Source organism: Cygnus olor, chromosome Z (genome assembly GCF_009769625.2).
Source record: "Cygnus olor isolate bCygOlo1 chromosome Z, bCygOlo1.pri.v2, whole genome shotgun sequence".
NCBI classification, from domain to species: Eukaryota; Metazoa; Chordata; class Aves; order Anseriformes; family Anatidae; genus Cygnus; species Cygnus olor.
Window position 1 is genome coordinate 2,885,695 of NC_049198.1, and position 23,101 is coordinate 2,908,795.

At 55.6% G+C, this 23,101-nt stretch overlaps 1 protein-coding gene across 4 annotated transcripts in view; it reads left to right on the plus strand.

The window, feature by feature from the left end:
* The first annotated feature begins 779 nt into the window (after positions 1-779).
* The window catches only part of ZBTB7C (zinc finger and BTB domain containing 7C), a 139,744-nt gene continuing 117,422 nt past the window's right edge, over positions 780-23,101 (plus strand). Inside the window, exon 1 of one of the 4 annotated variants that reach the window (XM_040540572.1) lies at positions 780-827. The gene's annotated coding sequence lies outside the window, so the exon portion shown is untranslated. Of the gene's footprint in view, positions 828-16,396; positions 19,771-23,101 lie in introns of those variants that run through there. The other 3 variants (XM_040540575.1, XM_040540574.1, XM_040540571.1) reach the window with 3 other exon arrangements.

The following is a 23,101-nucleotide window of genomic DNA, read 5'->3' on the forward strand; positions in this document are numbered from 1 at the left end:
GGGTTGCCCAGAGAGGTGGAGGAGTCACCGTCCTTGGGGGTGTTCAAGGAAAGGTTGGACGTGGTGCTTGGGGACACGGTTCAGTGGGTGACAGTGGTGGTAGGGAATGGTTGGACCAGGTGATTTTGGAGGGCATTTCCAACCCTAATGGTTCTGTGACTCCTTGGTGCTGGGAGAAGCTGACTGAAAGGCTGATGTTTAGTTTAACTGTTGCTGCTATTCTGGTTCCGGCCTCACCGAGAGCTTGGCTCTCACAAGGCAGAGCACGGCGCAGGCAGCACCCTCAGCGTGCCATTTGACCGATTCAAGCCAAAACCGAGACCTATGGTGTAATTAATTTTTATTTTTGCTCGAAGACCGTAACCCCCGACCCCCTTCTAGTGACGGGACAAATAATCTGGCCGACAACCCCTGAGGATCCCCGCAGCGTCCCCGCTCCCCCCGGGGGCCGCCCGCCGCCGTCGCCGGCCCTCAGCGCTCTCCTCACGGCACCCCCCTGAGGCACCGCCAGGGGGCGGGCCCTGCTCGTAGGCCCCTCCCACCTCCCACTCCCCTCCTCTCCCATTGGCTGCGCCGCCCGTCCGTCCGCAGCGGCGGGGAGGGGCGGGGAGGGGCGGGGCCCCCGGGGCGCCCCGACGGGGCGGCGGCGGCGGCGGCGGCGGCGGCGACGGCGGCGGGGGGGGGGCGGGGGGCGTTTGGACGGGGAGCGATCGGCGCCGGGGGGAGGCGGGGGCAGGGCGGGAGCGGCACCGGCACCGCCGACATCCGGGCCTCCGCCCGCCGCCCCGAGCCGCCGCCAGACGCCGGCCCCGAGCGCCGCTCCGCAGGTGGGTCCGCGCCCCCACCCCCCGGTCCGTCCCCGCTAATTAGTGTCGTTAATTAACCGGCGGGGAGGGTGGGGGGGGGGGTGTGTGTGGGGGGAGGATTCGCCGTCCTGGGGTGTCACCGGGGTGCGGCGTCCCCCCACTTCGCCCCCTCGCCCGCCGCTGCTGTGCCACCCGCTACCCAACCCCCCCCCCCCCCCCCCCCAAGGCTGCGCCCCGACGGCTCCGCGCCCCGCTTCGGGCAGAACCGAGTCCCCGCGGCCCCCAGTGCGCCGGCAGCCCCCGCAGAGCCCGTCCCGTATCCCCCCGTCCCGTATCCCCCCGTCCCGTATCCCCCGGTCTCGTATCCTCCGTCCCCCGTCCCCCCCATCCCGTATCCCTTCATCCCGTATCCCTCCGTCCCCTATCCCTCCATCCCGGATCCATCCCAACTTACTTATCCCAATTTATTTATCCCATATCTATCATCCCGTATCTATCCCATTTATTTGCCCCATATCCATCATCCCATATCTATCCCATTTATCCCATATCCATCATCCCATATCCATCCCTTTTCTTTGTCCCTTTTATTTATCCTATAGCCGTCATCCCATATCCATCATACCTGTCCCATTTATTTATCCCTCTTATTTATTCCTTTTTATCCCCCTTTTTTTAACCCATTTGTCCATCATCCTGTATCCATCATATCTGTCCCATGTATTGATCCCTTTTATTTATCCAATGTCCATCATCCCATATCCATCCCTTTTATTTACCCCCCTTATTTACCCCCCTTATTTACCCCCTTTTATTTACCCCTTTTATTTACCCCTTTTTATTTATCCCTCTTATTTATCCCTTTTTCCTATCCCTTTTCCATTATCCCATTTATCCATCCCATTTATCCCATTTCTTTATCCGGCACCACCTGATGATCTTTTACCTCCCACCCGCCTGTACCCGCTGTGCCCAGGGACCCCCCCGTGTCCCCCCCAGGTGCCACGGGTGCGGATGCCGCTTGTCCCCCCGTGTCACCGTGTCCCGTGGGGGGGTCCCCCCATGTCCCATCCTGCCACTGTCCCCCGCTGGCAGGAGGGGGTCCCGCAGGGCACCCGGGGACCCCCTGCCCCGAGCCCCCCCCCCAAAAAATTGGGGCTGGGGGAGCGGCGTGCGGGCGCTGAACCTCCTCGCCGTGCTGCCCGACCGATCGCGCCGCTGAGCTCCCTCCCGAGATCGTTACGGCTGCAGAAATTGATGGCACAGCAGAGCCCTTTATTAGCGACATAACTTTTCCTCCTTTATTTTATTTTATTTTATTTTTTTGAACGCGGCACAAAGGGCAGAGCCTGCGCCCGGCCGTGTGCTGCGGGCACGGTCTGTGAGCAGCCCCAGCTACCTGCCGGGGGGGGGAGCGGTGTGTGCGGGGCTGGCCGGTCCCCTCACCTGTGCCTCCTCGCTCGCAGCCTGCAGATAGGTCTGTGCTGTTCCGCGCCTGTAAATAAAAGTGTTTGGTGGTGACTGTAATGCTTTATTCCCTGTCCTGCCCATCCCTGGATCTAGCAGCGGCTGCGAGCTCGTGCGGGGCGTTAACGTGGTGTTTTGGTGTCAGATGGGATCCCCTGCGGGAAATCCCTCGGGATCCGGGCGGTGGGGTGGTGGGTTACCCAGGCGGGTCTCCCCCCGGTGTGACACTCCCGAGTGACAAACGTCGGCTGTTGGTGCACGTTCCCGTCACGAGCCCCAGCTGGGACAGCCCCCGGGCACCCGCTGCCAGGGCTTTGGGGCGCCGAGGGGCGGCTCAGCCCCAAAGCCCCAGCTCCTGGCAGCGAGCAGATCCCCGGGAGCTGCAGCTCTCCCTTCCAGGAGCAATGTGAGGCTTTTTGCCTTTTGCTGGCTGTGCAGAGGCTTCGGGGTGTGCGTGAGTGCACGGGCGAAGCGGAGGAGCAAGCAGCCCAAATGCTCTACGCGGATGCGAGCGTGCACGTACGGGCGTACCGTAAATCAGGCTGCTTTGGGGCCGATGTAACCCTTCCGTTAACGGGAAGACGGGAGGCACGGCTCCTGGCGTTTCACTCTCTGGGGCTTGCCATAATGCGGATCCCGCGGGCGCCCCGTGCCAGAGCGGGCACCGCGAGGCACGCAGAGCAGGTGGCCTTGGGCCAGCCGCTTGGCTTCGCCGCTCAGCCTCCGTGTCTCCACAGCCTGCTTTCTGCCAGCCCCGTGTCGGTGCTGCACGGCATCGCCCTCCTCCCGGACCTGATTCCCTTGGGGATTTTGCACCCTCTTATTTTTTGGGGACCTCAGGGCGTCGTGTGTCCCCTGCCCGCGGTGGCTTTGTGGCACCCCCGTGACCGGTGGCACCTCACCTGGGCGCTGCTCGGACACCGTGCTGCGTGCCGTCCGGAGGGACGTGCTCGGGGAGGCTGGGGGTTTGTGGGCGTGAACGTGGCAAAAAAAAATCCCCTCCTGAGTGGGACCGTGCATCAGCTTGGCTCTCGTTCCGAGCTGGGAGCCTCCTGCTTGTCATTACGGGGGAGCTCGGCTCGCGCTGCCGAAAGCTGCAGCTGTAAGGGCAGGGCAGCTGAACGCAGCTTGCGTAACCCGTCCTAATTAGGAACCCACAGGCGAGTGGGGTGACGGGGCTGTCCCCCGTCTCGGCGGGGGGCAGCTCCGGGAAGGCGACTGCGCTTTTAAGCCCGGGAAGGAAACGCAGCGAGCGTGCGAGGTGTGCTCCTGGGCAGGGCCGTGCTGCTGGTGTGCCCGCGCCGGGTGGCAGGTGAGCATCCCCGACCCGCCCGGCACCTGGTCCTTGTGTCGGTGCTGCCAGGGATGAGGATTTTGGGGTCTGTGAGCGCCGGGCAGTGGGAGAGGTGCCGGGTTTTGGACGTTTCTACCTCCTGCTTTGCGATCCCGGTCGGTTGATACAGAGGTGTTTTGGGGTGAGAGCTGCACGAGTGCATCAGGGGTTCGGAAGCAGCGTCCCAGTGCTTCCCAGTGGGAAGCGGGGGCTCAGCACTGCCCGCGGTGTGAGGAGGAGGAGGAGGAGGAAGGGCGCTCCTGCCCACCCCGGGGAGCCCCGCTTCTTGCCCCGCTTCCATCACAGCCTGGAAGCAAAGCTGGTTTTGCCGGTTAGAAGAGATCAGCCTGGAGATCGCTGCTTCCTTTCCTTAAAAAGAGGAGACGGAGTGGAAATCAAAGTGCAAGTGCGGGCTCCGGGTCCTTTTGCCTGCGGTGAAAAGCCTTGGTGCCCGCGCCTGCGGTGCGGGACTGCTGCTGGCGCTCGGGGACCCGACCCAGGGAAGGGTCGTGGTGCTTGGGGGCTTCTGGCGACCACCCGGGAGCCCTGTGGCGCTCGGGCTGGCATGGGCCGAGGGGGATGTCGTGGAGCTGGGAGTGGGACGACCCCACACACGTGCTTTTTTTCCTCTCCCGGCCAGCCCCAAGCCTCTGCTGCAGCCCCGGTGGGGAGCAGCAGGGCATGGGGACCTCGGTGTCCCCGCTTTTGGTCCTGTGGGCAGCCCCTCGGAGCAGCCCCTTGCCCCTCGCCCGGGTTCGTGGCTGCATGTAAGCTCTACAGGGGTTTTTGAAACACCTAATCCTGGAGTGGCAACAAGTGAGGAGCTCCTGGATTTCCTCCCGAAACCCTAGGCAGCTCGGCTGGCGGTGGTGGTGGAGCGGCGCCTGTGCTGCGGGGAAGAAAACCGAATTACCGGGGTATTTAACGGGCTTGCTGCTGTGAGCTGCTCAGCCGTTTTGCCCGGCTGGAGGCTCTGCGCTTGCCAGAACGATGTGCCCGAGTACATGTTCGGGCAGCTAAATCTGCATGGCTGCACCTCCAGGCAAGGCAGGGCGCTGCGGAGAGAGACCGTGCTGCCTTCGGTGGGAAGCTCCCGGTGCTTGGTGCTTAGGAAAACCAAGCTCCTCCTGGCACCTAGTCTTTAAACACATTTTCTGAAGCCCCTCGCCCTCCTGCCTGGCCCAGGGCACCTCGGGGAGCGCGAGGAACAGCTCGGCCCCAGCACTGTCCGTTCCCTTCTCCCGCGAGCCTGAGTGAGGGACGGGTGACACTCCGGCAGCTTATACAATTTTTTTGGCGGCTGTCCCCTGAAGTCATTATTCTGGGTACATGGTTTGTTTGTTTATGCGTTTTGGTTTTAATCAAACACCATGCCTTTTTTTTTTTTTTTTTTTAAATTGTGTCTGAAAAGCTCTGGGGCTTCCGCTCCCCTCTCCGCTCCCAGATGGTTGGCTATAAAAAAAGGAAGGCTCCGCACAGGAAATATTAGAATAAAAAAGGAAATATTTCGGTTCTGTAATGAATGAAGTTTGGCCTTTCCAGAGAGGATGTGGGAGAGAGGAGGGGAAAAAAGTGGCAGGTGTGTTTGGAGGGAAGGGTGTGCCCCGCCGTGTATTTTAAGCCCTGCTGGTTCAGTGCCACTGGTTTCACTGCGCTCCGCTGAAAAGGGATCCGGGTCCCGGTGTGCTTTTAATCTCGTTGTGTCCAGCTGGAAGAAACAACCCTGCCCGTTCTTCTGAATCTGTTTCAGCTCGTCTATGTAATTAGCTCCCGGTTCCCTGTTACCGTAACTGGAAGGAGACACACAGGCTTATTTACTTTAGCTGGTTGACCTGAAGGAAAATGCGTTTTTTTTTGTTTTTTTTTTTTTTTTTTCAGAGGGTGTAGCAGGCAGGTTGGGAGCTGGGGGGGGGGCACTGCTTGCCCTGCAGCACACCCCCAGGAGCAGAGGGAGGCTCTGCACAAGAGCTGGGCTCAGCAGAAGCCCCCAGAGGCGAGGTGAAGCCCCCTGCTCCGTAGGGAGCAGCGCTGGAGGGTTTCTTGGGTGTGCTTGTCGGTCCTGCGGGGAAGCAGGTCACCGGGTGGGAAGGGAGCTGCACCCAGGACATCTTCACCCAGGACATCATCGCCTTTTTGGCATGCTTGCTTGGGTGCTTGGGAGCTGGGGTTCTTCTTCTCTTCATTTTTGCTGCGGTTTTCCCAGGGATTTGGGGGGATCTGGTTCCACCAAGCCTTCGTTCCCCACCCGTGAAGCACAAGCCGTGATGCTGCTCTCCTCCTGCGTGGTCTGTGGAGGTGGCGGTGTCTGCTGCTGCTGTCAGACAGCACAATGATAGCTCAGTCCTGGCTGGCACCTGAATGAATAAGCGCAACACGAAAACATAAGGAAAAAAAAATATTTGCAAGAGCAGCGGGTTGGAGGTCCTAAGCTTATGCAGGGCCATTCGTCGGAAATGGTGCCCAAATGCTCTATAAACTTCCGCGTGCACACAAAACGCTGCTCGCAGCGCTGAAATGTGGCTCTCCTCAGGCTCGAGGTAGCGGCAGCTGGTTAATAACAAAAAGACACGAGGGTTTGGGACCCGGCACGCAGGATTACCGCCCCCGCTTGGAGCTGCGGGGAAAGCTTGGTTCAGCGAATAGGATGAACCCCGCTGGAGACTGGCCAGGATGTCTTTATGAAAATCCACCCCCTACGAACGCGGTGTGGGAACTTTATTTCTGTCTGCCAGTGGGCAAAGCCGGCAGTTTTATGGCTTGGCTGAAGGTTGTCACCTCTGCCAGCCAAGCACCCCTTTGGGTTGCGGGGTGACGATGCTCCAGAAAGCCCCAAGTTGGCTCAGGCCAATAAATAAATTAAAAAAATGGCCCAAAATTGGCCTGGTAAGACAAAGGCATGCCTTGAAATCTTGCTGGGAAGGAGAAGCGAGGTGTGCCGTGGTGCTAGCAGCCCGCAGAAGGTCGGCTGGTCCGAGCGAGCAGTAGGCACGCGGGGCGTTTGGGGTGTATTTTTGTGCTGCTTCACGTCGATCACACATTCAAAACAACAAAAAAAAACAAAGTAAAACTAAAAAAGGGGTGGGCTGGCACACCGTGACCTCAGACAGAGCAGGGTTGGGCCTGAGGATGAGGTCTGGAGGAGGCAGGCAAGCCGGCTGCTGAGCGCAGCTCGGGATCCCGTTCCCCTCTCGGCTTGCAGAAGTCAATCACTGTGACACCGAGCGTGATGCGAGGGGAAACATTCTGGGTATTCATTGTCGCTTTTAAGCATCCTGATTGTCAATTAAATAGAGGAGAAGGGAAACATGACGGATGATAGTCACTTAAGTTGCTCAGCGGGGATTTGTAGCCGGCGCGGTTATTGCATTGCCGTCTGCCAGCAGTGCAGCAGTTGTCAGCCTTGCCTTTGCTAATCGCCCCGCTCAGAGGCTCGCAGCCTGGTGGCAGGGCTTCTCCTCGGGCTGCAGTTCGGCGCTGGAAACCTCAGCCTTCTCTCGGGCTTTTTCAAGTGAGAACACTCCCTCCGAGCAACTTCTGCAGAGTTACAGGGGCAAAACCGTCGGGGCGCTGCGCCCTGCTCCCGCGGCATGGCAGCACCAGCGGGTGGTGTTTCTTCATCGCCATTTCAAATTATAAGGCTATAAACGAGCCCTTTGATAGCGTGCAATTAATATCGTGATGCGGGAATTCACCGGCTTCAGGTCGTAAATTTAAAGCGCCCCGTAAGAGTGATGGGATTTGCAAAATAACACCAATTTGTACATCAATTTAGTGTCTGTTTGGAAATTATTCTGTGGTGCCTCTTCAAAATGTGGAAAAGAAAAAGGTAAATCTGACTTTCTGTGGCGTTGACGGTGCAACCTGAGCATCTCACTTGAGCAGCTTTGCGTGTACGTGTACAGACATACGTGTATGCTTGTTGTACGCCTCTCTGTGCGGATCACACTAAATGCCTGTATCCGTGTTGTATTTCTGTATTTATCCGCACATCCACTCCGTTTTGGCAAATAATACTCTAAGCTTTTAAAAGGGAAGGAAGTCTCTGATGGGTAAACTTGCTATTGACACGGTCTCTGCTAGGAATCGCACTCTGTACACAGCTTTTATTACCTCCCGCCCTTCACTGAGGTTCTTCTCTGTCTCTGTCTTCTGTTATGGATCGGGCTGGCAGCACTTAGGGTGTGTGTGTGAGTGATGTTGCTCGCCTGGCTAGCCCATCGATTTCGGGAGCAGCCCTTCTGCAGGCTGTGTGTGCGGGGTTTTTCTAATCCCGCTGGCTTTACTGGCCCTCGAGCTGTGAATAAACGCCCAGCAGTCCATATACAACACCCGTGTGCTGGCTCGGCAGCTTGAGTGTGCGGTCCTGGCGGAAAGCAAGAGGCAGGCAAACCTCAGCCACGAGTCTGCAGCGTGTTTTAGCAGGCTGTGCCCGGAGCCCGGAGCCCAGAGCCCTTTTCTCCATCCGGGCTCTGAAAGTCGAGCTTGTTCGAAGGCTGAGCTCTTACCAAAATCCCATCGTGGTGGGGATCCTGCACCATCTGCCTGCTTCTCCAGACGAGGACACCTGAGCCTTTGCCCGTGGCAGGAGGAGGATGCCCCGGAGCAAAGCCCCGTCACCCCTTGCTCTTCATGTCGTGGTCCATATGGAGCCTGGGCTGCTTCCCCAGGACATAGGATCGTTGTTCTGGAATCAGTAGGGTTGGAAAAGACCTCCAAGATCATCCGGTCCAACCATCCCATGGTTGCTCACTGACATCCCAGGACATGCTTGCTGGGAAAAAAAAACATACAATCTTTGAAATGTTTGTCCTGGGGCTGAGCCAAAGTGCAGGACCGCGTGGTTTGGGGGAAACAGAGGAAAAGGAGCCGCTTTTTGGATGAGAGCCTCTGGGAGGATGCTGCTGTGACAGCCACGGGTCCTCCCATCCTTGCTGAGCCTGCTGCCGGCACACGGAGCCAGACCGTGGGGGCTGTGCTGGTGCTGCCCGGGGCTTGCAGCGGGGATGGGTCACTCCTGGGAGGCACGAGAAGACGTTAAAAAGAAATAAATACCAGCCCCCCCCCCCAAAAAAAAAAAAAAAAAAAAAAAAGAAAAAATCATAGGAGGAAATTAAAGCAACCTTCCAGTCTTGAGCTAGTTTCCTCTGTTGCATTTTTTGGCAAGAGCTGGCGCGGTGGCGGAGGGGAAATCTGCTGTAACTTTCCATTGTCGCTGCCCGCCGCGCTGCCCGGGGATGCCGGATGAAAGGGGCCGAGGCCGGGCAGGGAGGGAGGGTGGGAGCTGGGTTTTTTGGGGAGATAACGCTCCCCTCACCCCTGGGCCACGCGATGATGCCGTGGGCTGCGCGGGCGGCTCCACGCGAGCATCCCTCGGGACCCGCTCGGGCGGGGGGCTGGCGGTGCCCGGCCTCCCCTCGCCCCCGCTCTGCGTTTTGGCCCCCGTCCCTATTGTCTCTCGGTGCCTCCCAGTTGCTTGGCAACCCCGGTGCTGTTAATGGGGCTTCGTCATCCCCTCCCCGTGTCCTCCTCCTCCTCTTCCCCGGGGTTGTCCGCAGATAGAGGAAAATGGCCCTCGCTGCCTCCCGGCCGCCTCCCCGGCTGGTCCCGGCTCCTTGCCACGGGTGTCCCGAAATCTGCATCTCCCTGGCTGTGCTCTGCCTGGCAGGCTACATTGCTCACAGGCATGGACGGCAGGGAGACGCTGCCCAGAATTTTGGGTTCCTTGTCCCCAGGTCGCCCAGCCCAGGGTTGAGCCCCCTCCTGCTCTCCGTTACCCCGAGTCCTTGAAGCCTGCCCGGTCCTACAGAGCTGGCTTCAAATCTGGGAGTGGAATCGGGCTGCTAGGAGGCTTGTTTCCTCTGACATCTCTTCCCTGTGGACTCTGCACAGCCGTGTCTAGAGGTAAAATTGGTGCTGGAAGAAACGTGTGCCCTCCGAGCCGATGGGGACGGCTCGTCCTTCCCACCCACGCGTGTTATCATCGGGCAATAAAAGTGTTTCCATTGCATCTTTGTGCTGGGTGTGCCAAACTTGGCACGAAACGCTAAAATGCTTGCAGAGGGGCAGGACAGGGTCTCCATCACCCTTAATTCAGGCTCGGCTGTCTTCCTCCAGTTAGCACGTGGGCTTCAGGGGGGTGTAAGGCGGTGTTCTTTGGTGGAGGTGGGGTTAGGCCATCGTGGAGGTCCTTTATGGGTAAAATCCCATGAATTTGTTAAAAGCTGTCTGGGATCTGTGAGTGTTTTCAGCCCGTATTTCTGATGGAAACCTGCAAAGGAGCTGGAGAACGGTCTTGAGGTCGGGAGCAGAACCTGGAGACAGCTCCGCGGTTTGTCAAACCGGGAGATCGCCCCATGACGAGGCCTGAATTTAGAAACTGCATGCATGCAAAAAGTGAATCTAATTGGCCAATTGCATACTAATTCATAGCAATTACACATGCAAATTAAGGTGCATAATTTTGCATTCGTTCCACGCAGGCGTTTATGCACAGCATTCCTGCAGAGTGCTCGGACGGCTGCGTGTCAGCTGTGCTTGTGGACGGGGACGTGCTGGGGATCGGTGGCAGCAGAGGTCGAGGGCGTGACGTGCTCAGGCATGAAAACAAACCCATTTTTCCACGGGATCTGGAGAAATGTGTGCTTCCCTTCCCCGGGAGAACTGCTCCACCTGTAGCTCAGCTCCTTCGACGGCTTTTGGGGGAGAGCAGAGACGCACGAGGGGTGTCCCTGAAACTGTTCTCAGGGCTTCTTGTTTCCCAGGAAGTGCTGCTTATTTTCTTTTTCATGTTTAAAGCAAAAACAAAAACAAAACCTAATGACCGAAGGGGCTTGGGTTTTGTTCTCTGGAAACCTCTTAGACTTTTTAATCACTGCCGAGTGTGTCATGGGCTGGAATCTGCATAGGTCTGTGCATGCTTCATTCTTGCCTGCTTTGCCTGTCTGAAGAAGTCGCATTACATGCAGCTTGCTGCTGGTGCTATCCAGATCCCCCGTTATTGCTTCACGCTCCGCAGCCTGATCCTGGATGTAAATCTCAAGTCTCTGTTTTGACTTTCAGCTCATTGCATCCTGAAGCTTGTGCCTTTACAAGCGGTAGGGCTGTACTAATGATCTTGAAAAATGTTTCCTAATCTCTGTCTGCATCTGCCTACTTAATATATATGGGTATTGATGGTGTGCAGTGAAGATGCTTGGCTATGCATTTGGCTAGCATGCCCGTCTTACTGCACAGTTATTAACAGCGGGGTTTTCTTCTGTAGGCAATCCCAAATAAATGACAAGACAATTTTTAGGCGCATCATGCCACCAGATAGTAGGTATATGCAGCAGTTTGCTTTGAAAGTGTTTTACATCTGTTCCAGTTAGACCTTCCACTTGGGAATCCAGGTTGCTGGGTAGTATTTAGCGTGTGTCTATGGGGCTCGGAGGGGAAGGAGTTCGTTTTCACCTCCTCTAAAATAGTCTTAAAATAGGGAGGGGTGCTGCATGCAATACAGCCGTGGTTGTGATTTGTGGGTGGCTGAAGCTTGATGTGCCTGGAAACCAAAAGGTAAGGAGGAGCCCAAGTTCCCCATTGCTGCAAATCCCCACCCCCCCCCGGTTACTATCATACGTTGCAACAATTTGTACTTTAAAGGCACCGTTTGTGTAAAGCTTACTCCTGCATGTTGGACTTACATAGTGTGGCAAGAGATAATTGCCTATTTGGGAGACAGAAAGCTAATCTTGCCTAGGGGTCTACTCTTTTTCTTAGCAAAATTGATGGTTGGTGGGAAGTGCCTTGCCAGTAACGAGTGTCTGAATAAGTCTGGAGGGGAACGAGTCGGTGGACAAAGTGCAGGTGTGGCTTGGAAAAAATGCACAAACCGCTCGTTTTTCTGCAGCACAGGGTACCACTTTATCATTGGGTATTGCAATGCCATTGAGGAAAGCAGAGCTGCCCTCTCTCCTTTCATGCTGCGCCCCATGCTGTGCCGGGACGGGGACATCCTTGTGCTCTGTGGTTTTCGGCAGCCACCACGGCGGGTTCAGCAGAATGCGCAGCGTGCACCCCCAAGATATTTGCAGCCAGTTTCACTTCTCTTCCCCTTTTGCTCCTAAGCATTCATAGCTATTTTTGCCTGTACTAGGGGATGGTTTCGTGGATTTCCAAATACCCCAGAATTCAGACGGTGGAATCAGGCTGATCGCTGCCATGCCTGGGGATGGAGGTGCCGTGGGTGGCTGGTGCAGCTGACGAGCACCCTGGTGCCTCAGGTCCACTGGGGGACCCAGGTGGCCGGGCTGACCACGAGGACTAAACCTCCCCCTTGGTGCCTCACGAGGAGCAGCTGAGCCAGGGGAGCCTCTGCCACAGACGCAGCGGGCTGGCTGGCCAGCAGCGCCTATAGGTTATCAATAATAACTCAATAATAACTCCTTGGGAGCATAAAGGAAGCGGCGCGGCAGCAGGAAGCAGCTTTTCTTTTGTGGGCCAGGATGCCAGCAGGATGATGGGGTGGGTGGCCGGGGTGCTTGGGGTGAGGGCAGGGTGTCTGTGCCTCCCTTTGTCGTGTCCTGGAGGGACAGCAGCAGGTTTGGGTCTTCTGCGGTGCCGGAGGTGCTCGGGAGGATTCTTCAGCAGGGGGAAAGGGAATTGTCTTTAGTCCGGGCTGAGCAAGGCAAAGCTGGAGCTTGCTCAGTAAAATGATGTTACGCAGGCTGGTGCTCCCTGCCCCGAGATGTCTGCACTGTTTCTGACCCTCTTCTGCCTCTGTTTCTGTTTTACAAAACGGCTGCAGTGCGAGGAGACTCCCAAAAGCCCCCAGAGCCATCCCCACGCATGTGCCTGCTCCCAGCCCTCCGCTTTGCTGCCAGTGGCAGGACTGCAAATCAACCCTGCAAAAACAGGGGCAACCCAGACCAATTCTGTTCTGTCCACTGGAGATCTAGCTTTATTTCTTATCAAGCTGACATGAGAGCTTAGAAATCCTTATCTGGGAGAGGACTAGGCTGAAGGTTTGGGTGCTAGCAGGGAAGCCCTCTCTGGGAGACTTGTCCTCATGCGGGCATCCAGCCTGACCAGGGCAGCTTGCTTGGGCTCGGCTCTGCTTTAAGCAGGTTGCTTGCCTTTAAAGTCTGCTACCAAGTGAGCTTGAGGTTATTGGTGATGACAGGCTTGTTGTTCTTTTTGTTGTTGTTGTTGTTGTGTTGGTTTTTTTTAAAGTGTTTCTGAAACTTCAGCAGGATGTTAATAACATATACCATCCGACAGCGATGGAGATTTTGGTTCCTTTCCTTAATCTGTAGGAAAAGGGCCTTTGTGCCTTGCTCCTTGTGGGGTTGCCTTTGTAGAGAGAGCCCTACAGGGGAGGGAAAGGTGGCACAGACACAGGGATGGTTCTGGCTGAGGAATAATGAGAGCTTTGCTCCTGTGACAGCGGAGGGCAAGATACCGAAACAACAGGAAAAACAGATGGAAAAACGTGTGACACAGCAGGGGCTTGGAGGGGGACGGGGGGCGGTTGGGAGGAGCTGCATGAGCTGCAGCTGCGGGTGAAGGACCTGGCTTGAGGTCGGGCAGCAGCTGTGGGATGGAGGAGGTGAGGCTGTGAGCACGGCGTGGCGGTGAGAGCCCAGGGAGCGGGGTTGGGGTGGGGGAGAGGTTGCTGAGAGCAGGAGAGGACGTGCCACCGTGGGCATCGCGGGAGCAGTCTGCACAGGGAGCCCGGAGAGCCCCTACCCAAGGGGGTGACCAAGAACAGCATGTCTTCAAGCTCTTCTTTGGAATAACAAGGGTGACAAGTTAATTAATTTATTTTTAGGTGAGCACAGCTGGGGATCTGCCGAGCTCTGCTGGGCACAGCGGCGTGTTCCCGCTCGGCGCTGGCTTCCTGGCCATGATTTCTAGTCCAAAAAGCAGCAAAGCAGGCAGCAGCCTGGCGAGCATGAGAGCATGGGTCCAGAAATGGTGCTAAAACGAACCAGATGCTGCTCAGCCCGCGGTGCCCTGTGGCTGGCAGGGGCAGAGCATGGAAGCGGCCTCCTGTAGCCTGTGTGGGGGCGGGCGAGCAGTACAAGCCAGAATAATCCGTTTTTGTTTTTCTGGCTCGTTTTGGTCTCGCCCCTGGACAAAAGCAGGGCAGCACGGTGTGTCATTTCCTCCCCGGCAGCCATCCAGGGTGCCACCGTGGGCTCTGCCGCCCCTGCCCCGGGCACAGATTGCTCCTTGTTCCAGTCGTCCGTACCACCCAGGGCTTCCTTTCCAAGTTTTCTCACACCCTTTTAGAGCTGTGCAAAGCCTAAAAAGCCAAGGAACAGGGGAGGCAGGATGGGTGTCTTTAAAAATGAAGCGTTTCTGTGCTGTGCCGCAGTGGTGGAGATGGGGTCAGGGGAGCCCTGGTGGTGGTGCCCCACATGGAGGTGAGGTTCAGGGGTGAAACTGGAGAGTTCAGCCTTTGGATCAGCTCTCGTTTAGCAGCCAAGAGGCAGCCAACCGTGCACCCTGTGTATCGATGGGGCTTTAAAACCACGAGTGGTTGCGTTTCCAACCCATCGCTCCTGCTGCAGCGGGAGGAGGACCCATCCCCGGCTGTGCCATTGCTGGTGATGAGCCAAGCAGGACTCTTTGCCATCACCAGTTTGAGGAGGTGGTGATCGAGTGGGTGACCTAGAGGCGAGCAGCAGCTCATTACAGCCCTAATTTAGCAGATGATGACATGCGGCGTGTACTGGCACCAGCCTGAGCCCTCGCTGGTGGGCACGGCACCACTGTTAGTGCTCCCTTCTCTTTCTCTGCGTTGTGCATTGCACAGAAGAGCACCAGCCCCAGTCCTCACATCGAACCGGGGCTTATTGCAGGCTCCCTTCTGCTGGAGTCTCTTGGTCTGGACTCCGGATCGCCACTGGAATGGTGGGGAGTGATCTTGTTAAACAGTAATTGGGTACTGAATTATTTAGCAGCACAATCCCTGTAGCAGCAACAACAGTGAACACTTAACTTGCAATTGTCTCAGCTGGGAAACAAATACAGGGCACTGCAAACTCAATGGAGCCCAGAGGCAGAATAATTCTTCAGAGTCGGTGCTTTAAAAAAGGTTTATAGTTATTTTGTCGATGACGGCCTCATGCAGCGGGAAGTGTATGCTAATCACTTATCAGCTGCTGCCTTTTAATTTGCAGCGAGGCAAGCTGCACTCTGCTGGCTTTGGAAGGGAAAGGTAGCAAGAACCAGTTGCCAGTCCCCAGGTTAAAGGCTGGAGTCTCCCCGTGGGACGATGGCACCATAAAAACATCCAGGTGGGAGAACAGGGCTTGTTTTCTGGGGATCTTCTCCCTCCAGGCTGGGTGAGGGCTGTTGCACCCCAAAAAGCAGAGTGGTGAGCGTTTGGGGGGCTCTGTGTGCACTGCAGCTCGCAGACAGCTCCCCGCTTGCTCCCGTGCTGGCAGGGAGGCTGTGGCTGTCCTTGCCTCCCTGCATCGCCTCCCTGCAGTCCTCCCGACACCGTGTCATCGGGAGCAGGATCCAGCCCTGTGATTCAGACCTTCCCATGGATGCATCTCAGGGAAGATTAATCTTCCTAATGGAAGCCGGGCCTCTGACAGCTGTGACTTTCAAACCTCGGTCTGTCTCCGTACCACATAAACCAGAGAGATCTGGAAGGCTTATAACTTCCCGAGCAAGTGATGTCTAAAGCAAAATAGTTATAATTAACTTCAAAGCATGAAACAGTTTCTGTCTTTAAAGCAAAACGCAAAAAAAAAAAAAAAAAAAAAAATTCCTCCCTAGGCCTGGGTCAAAAATGAGTGTTTTTCATGTCACGTTAGCTGTGCCTTTAAAAAAAAAAAAAAGACTTGACAATTCTAAATTGTGGTAGGTAACTGATAATGAAGTTCTCACTTTCATAGGAACAGCTTGGCTCTTTCACTGGGGCGAGCTACTTGAAGCCTGTGTGTTTGGAAACAGGGTTATTGTTGTGTAAATCAGCATGAGATGCCTGCTACTGCCACTTAATTGAAGCCAAGGAAGCCTTTGGTGAATTTGTGGAGGAAACAGGAGTGTGTGTGCTGCTTGGGTTTGGGGTGCAGGTGCCCCTTGCCCAGCCCTGTTCCTTTCCATGCCTGGCCCGCGGATGCCCAAAAGGACTCTGCACCGTGCCTGTCTCCCCATGTGCATCTCCAGCAGCGCTGCATGTGCAGAGCTCAGGCTCTGGGTGTTGCTGCATGCTTGGCCCCAGTTCTCTTCTGAAGCACCCCCAGTGCTGGTGATGCAATTCTGCCTCTGTTTTGTGTATTTTTGCATTTGCGGAGTTTGCATCCTGGGAAAACGGTGCACCTGCAGTCACAGAGATGCCTGTGCTGCTCCCCCGGAACAGCATGGGTCTTGCCTGTCGAGGTTAAAGCCAGCTCAGGTGGCACAGGGAAGGGCTGCAGCGGGCACTGACTGCAGAGCAGGGTGTCCTGCTCTTGCAGCCCTTTTCGTGACAACATTTTCATCGAGGTCCTCATTAAGGCTTGTAACTGGGGATCACGAGCAGAAAACGACAGGTTTCTGAGAATGTGGAAAATGCAGGCGGTGCATTTCCACAGCAGGCAGCCCCCTTCAGCTGACGTCCCTGGGCCTGATCCAGCCCCCCTGCAGCACCCACACCTTTCAGCGCTGATGGGTGCCCTGCCGCCCCGAGGACCACGCTACCGGGACCGCAGGGTCTCGGTGGTGTGAATAATCCAGAAAGCCCTGGGGAGAAGAGCAGCACAGCACCGGTAGGAAAAGCCCCAGCTGCTGGTGCCAGGTGCCCACGTGGTTCTCTGCTTTTTTTTTTTTTACCAGCGGAGAAGCGGGGAGAGCAGGGCCCTTCTTTGGAGGAGAGGCTCCAAAACTTGTCTGCCGTGGAGACGCAGAGGCAAAGAAGTCATTTGTTTAAGTCATGGGAATCTTTTTTTTCCCTGAAACTGCCTCAGGGGTTTTGAACCTCTAGGGCTTGCAGTTCTAAGTGCAACAATTAAAAGTTTGGGATATTTAGGGAGCTCTGCATAGCTGTTTTTCCTCTTTCATAGTTCCGTCATACCTTTTAATTAATTCCCTTTAATTGCTTTTAATTTCCTTTCCTCCTTACTTCTCCCTCAGTATAACTAGCGCTGTCATCCTTTTAGTTTGCCTTTCAAGTTGGAGGCTCTGTGTTTGATTTCGCTTCACCCACGTCGTGTCTTGCAGCTATTTAATTCCTGGAAAGCTTCAGCTCCAGCGATTAAAATCTAAGTGGATTCAGAGAACCTAAAAGGATCGCATGCTTCATGGCTTTCTCTTTATTAACATGAGAGGGAAACAAAGCGTAATAAAAGATCCATCTTGCCTGGGCAAGGGCCACTTTCCATCACTTGTACTTTTGTGGTACCGTCACAGTGTGGATGTTCTTAGTCACCGGTAACAAGATAAAGAGCATCCTGCTATCTAGTGCTGGCGGGCTTCTGAGAGGGGCTGCTGGGATGACACACGGCCCTGTCTCGTTCTGTTCTGCTCTCAGATGCTCAGCAGGGCTCCCAGGTGCCTTTGTGGGCAGCCCGTACCCCAGTTCTCCTTTCCTTTGGGGTTGTAGGACTGGGGCACGGCCCGCGGGCTGGCGGGGAGGGAAGCAGGGCACTGCTTTCGACTAGCCTGTTATTAAAATTTTGACATTTGTCTCTGATAGCTCTCATTCTTAATGTGCTCGAAAGGGCATGGTGCATTCTGGTGGAGGTACTTTCCAGCCCAGTCAAAAATAAAAGCAAGTAAAACCGCTGACAGCCACCCAGAAGGGTCCTAGGGACTTGGACCCAGCCCTCAGCAGGTGGATATCAGCGTAGCTCCGTGGGGCCTGGCCAATGTGCTCTATCTGAACAGCTGGCTCGGGGATGGGAATCGTGTGTTTAAATTTTCTACACCCTCTCTTCTCGAGTGGCATCGCTATTGCTTTATCTGATCTACCCTCATTTACTGCTCCTCCATTTGTAGTGGTATCTAAACACAGCACTGCCCAGACCTAGCAGGCCTTCAGGCCCTCCTTGGCAGCTTTCCTCCCGACTGCTGAAGGATGAACGCTTCCAGTGCTATCATTAATTGCCTCCAAGGACTGCAGGAGTGAGAGAGGGAAATGCTGAGCACTGGGCTGCGCTGGTGTCCGGCATCGGGGTCTCCGGGGATGGTCTTGGCTGAAGTGGTGGGGGCATCTGCGAGGATGAGGTGACCAGTGCTGTGTTTGGATCACTGCAGCCATAATCCTGTCTGGAACTGCCCCTATTGCCTGCTTCATCCTGTACGGCTGTGTTGTGCCTGTAAAGCCCCTGAGGAGTTAACGCTGGGGTTGTGGTGGAGGGGAGGGTCTTGGTGGGCTGTGCCTGGGGTAGGGCAGGCTTGTGGGTCAGCACTATGGGGGCTGGGGGAGGAAATTATTTGGGCTAATCTAGGTGCTAGAGCGGAAAGAAACAGCTGAGTTTGGGTGGAAAGTATGATAGCAGAGTGAGCAGCGGGAGGAACACAGCCCTGGGGCTTACGGGTGCCAAGAAGAGCGGCACTACGGACAAACAGACCTCTTGCCACCAAAAGGACTGACTCACGCTGCTGAGGAAGCTCAGCGTGGATTATTGCTGTCCTGCTAGCAGCCTGAATAGCAATGCTGGCAGTAAAGCAGCCGACCCCAATCAGAAGCCCATTTTGGTGGGTGAGACCAGGGAGGGGGGCAGGTGGGAGATGTTTGGTGCTGGGCTGGAAGCCGCAGGGTGTGTTTTTGGAGCTTGAAGCATGCAGGAGCTGGTTTCTTTGGCTGCTGACATCCCTTCTGTAGGGTGGTGCAGGGCTTTTTAGGGGACCCCTGGTAGGCAGCCCCTCGTTGACAAGGGAGAAGGGTTACGGCTCGTACCGCCCTGTCCAGGTGGGACCCAGGGTGGCCAGGAGTTGGTGGCAGCTGGGTTAGGCCCCAGACTGTCCTGCCCCCGGTTTGGGAGCCCAGGCCTGAAGCAGCTCAGGAGCAGACAGTCACCAAGAGGTGGTGTTTTGCAGCGAGCTGATCTGAGGGCTCTATGCCTTTGCATCTGACAGTGAATTACGCCGGTGAGAGCAAACCTCCCGAGGTGCTGAGGTGGCAGCGGCGCACGTTGCTGCAGTGGCTGAGTGGCAGTCACTTGGGAGCTTCCAGGTCCCCATCTGTCTGGGCATGTCCTCGTGCTGCCATCAGGGAGCCTGGGGACAGCAGCTGGCTGCAGGCTCAGCCCGGGTCCTGAGCACAGTACCTTCTTCTCGGGACACCAGGGAGCAGCTCGTGCACCTTCACAGCATCCTCCACCGATCCCCAGGGTGTGGTGAGGGGATGCGCGTCCCCCGTGTGGCACTTCTGTCCCCAGTACAGGCCCCAGAGGGAAGTTTTGGGGAGCCACAGCAGCCGAGGCGGACCCGTGGCCACTCATGCGCGAGGCAAGGCGCTTTGTCCTCCCAGCAGGAGCCGGGTCAGGTTGTTGACCGTGCATCCCTTGGCACACCGCTCCGACTCCTCCTGCTCCCGTCTCAATAACCCGAGGGCCGCGGGTTGCCAAGGCCTCCCCGTTGCTATAGCGAGGCGAGACAGGGCCGAGCGCTGCCTTCCTCCACCACCCAGCTTCTCCTAATCGCACCTGAAACGCACGCCACACGTTTCACCGAAATTAATATTTCATGGCCTTAAAAAAAACAAAAAAAAAATTAATTATCAAGGCATTTTCCTGTTGAATCAACTTAAGAGTCTCTCCGGCTGGAACGAGTTTGCGGCACTAACTGTGAAGTTAAAATATTTATCTTCATAAACGTGTCACCCGAGCCGTGCTCTTCCTCTCAGGGTAATTAGTGCAAGGCATGTTAGCCCAATCAGCAAGGTGCCTGGGAGACACAGATTTGCCTCTCGCTTCTGGGCGTGGTGAGGAGATGATTTATTAAACGGATTGGAGAGCCGTGAGTCTGGCCAGACCTCTGAGCAAAACTGCGGCGGAAAGGGGAAGAAAAAGAAAAAAAAAAAAGGTGAAGCGTTTGCAGGCAGGGTTATTTCAGCAGAGTCGGTTGCTGACTTTGAGGCATCCTCTGCCGAAGCTGTGCGGACCCAGGGAGCACCCAGCTGTGGGAGGCAGTCCTGGTTTTAATTTGGTACACCTGGGGACTTGGATTGCTTTAATAAGGATTCAGGTGAGATATTGCCCGAATGCAGGCGTGTGGCTTTGTGGGGGAGGCATGCTGTCCTTTCCCTCTGCTCCTGTTCTTGGGGTTAAAACGCTATTGGGGTTAAAGCGCTATTTTTGAGGCTGTGAAGTTTAACCCTGTAGGGCCTGGTACTGAATGTGCTCTGGAGAGGAACCTGTGTGATCTGGGTGCCTGTGGGATGGAGGGAAGGCTGAGGCAGCAGCGTGATCTGGGACGTGAGGCTGTGTTTTGTGTGTGTTTTGTGGGCTGGGACAGCTCTGGAAGCAGAGCATGTACTCTCCAACCAACTCTTCGCTCCCAGGTACCCCAGGCCGTGGAAAGAGGCAGAGGACACGTGTCCCGTGGGAGTGCTGGACACGATGCTGGGGGGTCACTTCCCAAAGCTCATGCCTTTGCTGGGGATGTCTGTGTCCTGTAGACCTCTCTGCTCTTGAGATTGGGAAAATGTGCAAGGTGATGGCCCTGTGCTGTAGGAGAAAGACACCAGGTCCACAGCTGGTGGCAGTGGCAGCCTGATGAAGATTTTTTTCAGCTGTGGGCCTGTCTTCGGGTTTTTCTCTCTGAAGTCCCCTTCTGCTGCTTGTGCCCCATCAAACACTAGTGCAAACCACCAAGAGATGACAAGCGGTCTGAGCAAAGTCTCTGTGGTGTCTTGCCCCTCAGACATCATGTAGGGCTCTCAGCTTGCCTAAATTGGAGCAGGATTTGCAGAAGAGGTGTCTGATGTTGGGTAGATCTCAGGTTAATAACAGAAAGGGGAAATCCAAGTGATGCTCTTTGTGGCCTGGGGAAGGTCTGGTGCCCCATCCTTTGAATGGATAAATGTGCTCTTAAGGGTTGAGATGCATTATTTTTCTCTCTCTTTTCTCCAACAGAGAACCTCAGTTTTCAGTGAAAATTCTGAAAACAGGTCTCCTGAGCAGTGTTGCAAGTGGGCTGTTGTCAGAGATCTGGTTTTTGGTAGGAAGCCAGTCCTTAGGGGAGGTTTTCTGGCCGCTCCCCGTCAGTCCTGCAGCTGGCGCTCGCTGCTGTCGGTGCTTGTCTCCGACTTGCCTTCCCTAGCTGTGAGATGGAGCTGCACTCCCCCAGATGTGCCGAGGCGTACAGCTGGAAGGGTTCTCAGAAGAGTTTTCCCTTAACTTATTTCCAGGATTTGCTGTAGCAAATGCTGCTCACCGTCAATTCCCAGGTCTGTGGCTGCTCTGCTTAAGCAAGCTCAGTCCCTGATGCTCTCCGTGCTCCCACTACTACTTGTCTCCTCGCTGCTCTTCTCTCCTGGTCGGGCCGGGGAGTACCGCCTGGTGCTCTCCACAAGTTTTTCGTTAGCTCTGTCATGACTTAATCTGATCATCATTCGGTGGTGATGGCTAAATGGCACGGAGCGTGCTCAGCGCTAATCACTTGCAGGAGATGTACGGAAAGGTTACATCCTGTTGGTAAATGTCGTGCCCTCTGCAGTTCAATCAGGGCTGGTATTTATGTGATCGTGCTCCCCCATGCCGGCTGGGTGCTGCTCTTCCCAGGGAAATCCGGGTATGTTGGTGGCAGGAGGATCTGACCCCCGTTTCTGGGAAGTTTTGGTAGCTTCTTCCCAGCCCTTTTCCTGCAGTCGTTTTCCACGGCTGCCTCTCGGGCTGCAGCTGTCACAACAAACATCCTTGGATTAAAACAACACTGAGGCAGCAGCAGCTCTCACTGCACCATGATGTGGTCAGGGAGCAAAGCACGGCCTGGTGGTGGCATCGCGGTTAGTGCCCCAGGTAGGCAGGAGGATCTGGTCGGTCCTGGCCCAGAAAATTGTTTCTGGTTCAAGTCCTGCTTCTTTTTGGTGGGAAGCACAGGAAAGGAGAGGCAGTCTCCCTGGGCACTCACACAAAGCACTGGGGCTGAGGAGCACAGGGGGAACCCAGGAAGCTCATTAGGGCAAATGAGCACACTGCCTTGTCTGTCCCTGGGGCTGTCAGAGGGGCCCTGTCCCTGGTGTGAAACCCACCCAGAAGAGAGGAAAGCTTTTTTTCCCAAAAGCCCAGCAGACTGAAGGCATGATTGCCTATGGCAGCACAGGGTTTGCTATGGGCTGCAGGGAGAGCAGGGTGTGGGGGATTGTGTGAATCTTGCTTTAAGGGGACTGTGGGATGTGCAGAACTTACTATGTGCAGTTCCACTAGGTGATCTTTGAAGGTCCCTTCCAGCTGGCCATGAAACCTCTCGTCCTGTTGGTTCTGTTGGTGGAGAAGTTGCTGGTCACTGGGCCAGACAGCACAGCTGGTGATGTCTGTGGGGCTTTGGTGCCCTGACCAGAATTTGGCCAATTTTGTTACGAAGTGCAGGCACTCGGCAGCAGCCTGACCTCAGCCCTGGAGCTCCGAGTTATCCAAAGCCCAGATTTCATAGAGAAATTGCGAGCCCTGATACTCGCATCAACCTGGCTGCATATTATGTAGTCCTCTAAAGCCATGGGCAAGGCCGGCGTTCGGAGGCTGCTTCCCGTGACTCAGAGGATAACTAGCACTTGTCCGCACTCACCTGGCCTCCTTGCTAAAAATGAGCAGGGAGCAGTCCAGCGGGTTGTTTCCTCTGAAGATGACTTCTATTTTGGTAAGGTTCGTCTCTGATTATGTGCCGTCAAACCTCAGAAATTCCTAGCTGCCTGTCCGCTTTCTAATTATATATATATATATATATTTAAGAAACGGGAGAGGAAAGGATGGTAGTCCTCTTTCAGTGGAAATCCAGAAATACAAATACAAGAGCAGGTGAGTTGTGACGGACTCCTCTCGCAGGTGAGGACGTGTGCCTGGATAGCAGTGCGGACTTGGTGAGAAGCACTGTTTTTGGCAGTAAGAACTTTGAGGCTGTGTGGCAGGCACATGAAAACACACAGAGCTAAACAGACCTCCTGTGGGTCGTCTGTTGTGCTGCGTTTTGCTAGGAATGCAGTTTCCTTAAGAGGAGGACCGTCTCTCTCTACGTTTAAGGCCTGCCATGCTGTAATTATCGTCATAATTTCAGGGATATTGCCCCTTCTGTGGTGCCCAAGTGGGAAACCGTGAACTCCTGGCAGGAGCAGCCTGTGGGGGTTAGGGTTGGTTTGGATTTACATCCAGGCAGGAGTGCAGGGATCGCCCCTCGGTGCAGTATGAAGCAAGGTGATGGCTGTGTGAGCCCGCGAGCAGACAGCTCTGCAGGGTGACAGCAGAGGGATGTGGTGTTAGTGCAGGTCCAGGGGGACAGGGCTGCAGCGTGGGATAAAATTACTGGGAAATAATGGGAAAAATTATTGGGAAATAATGGGGAAAAAATGGGATGTCGGCAT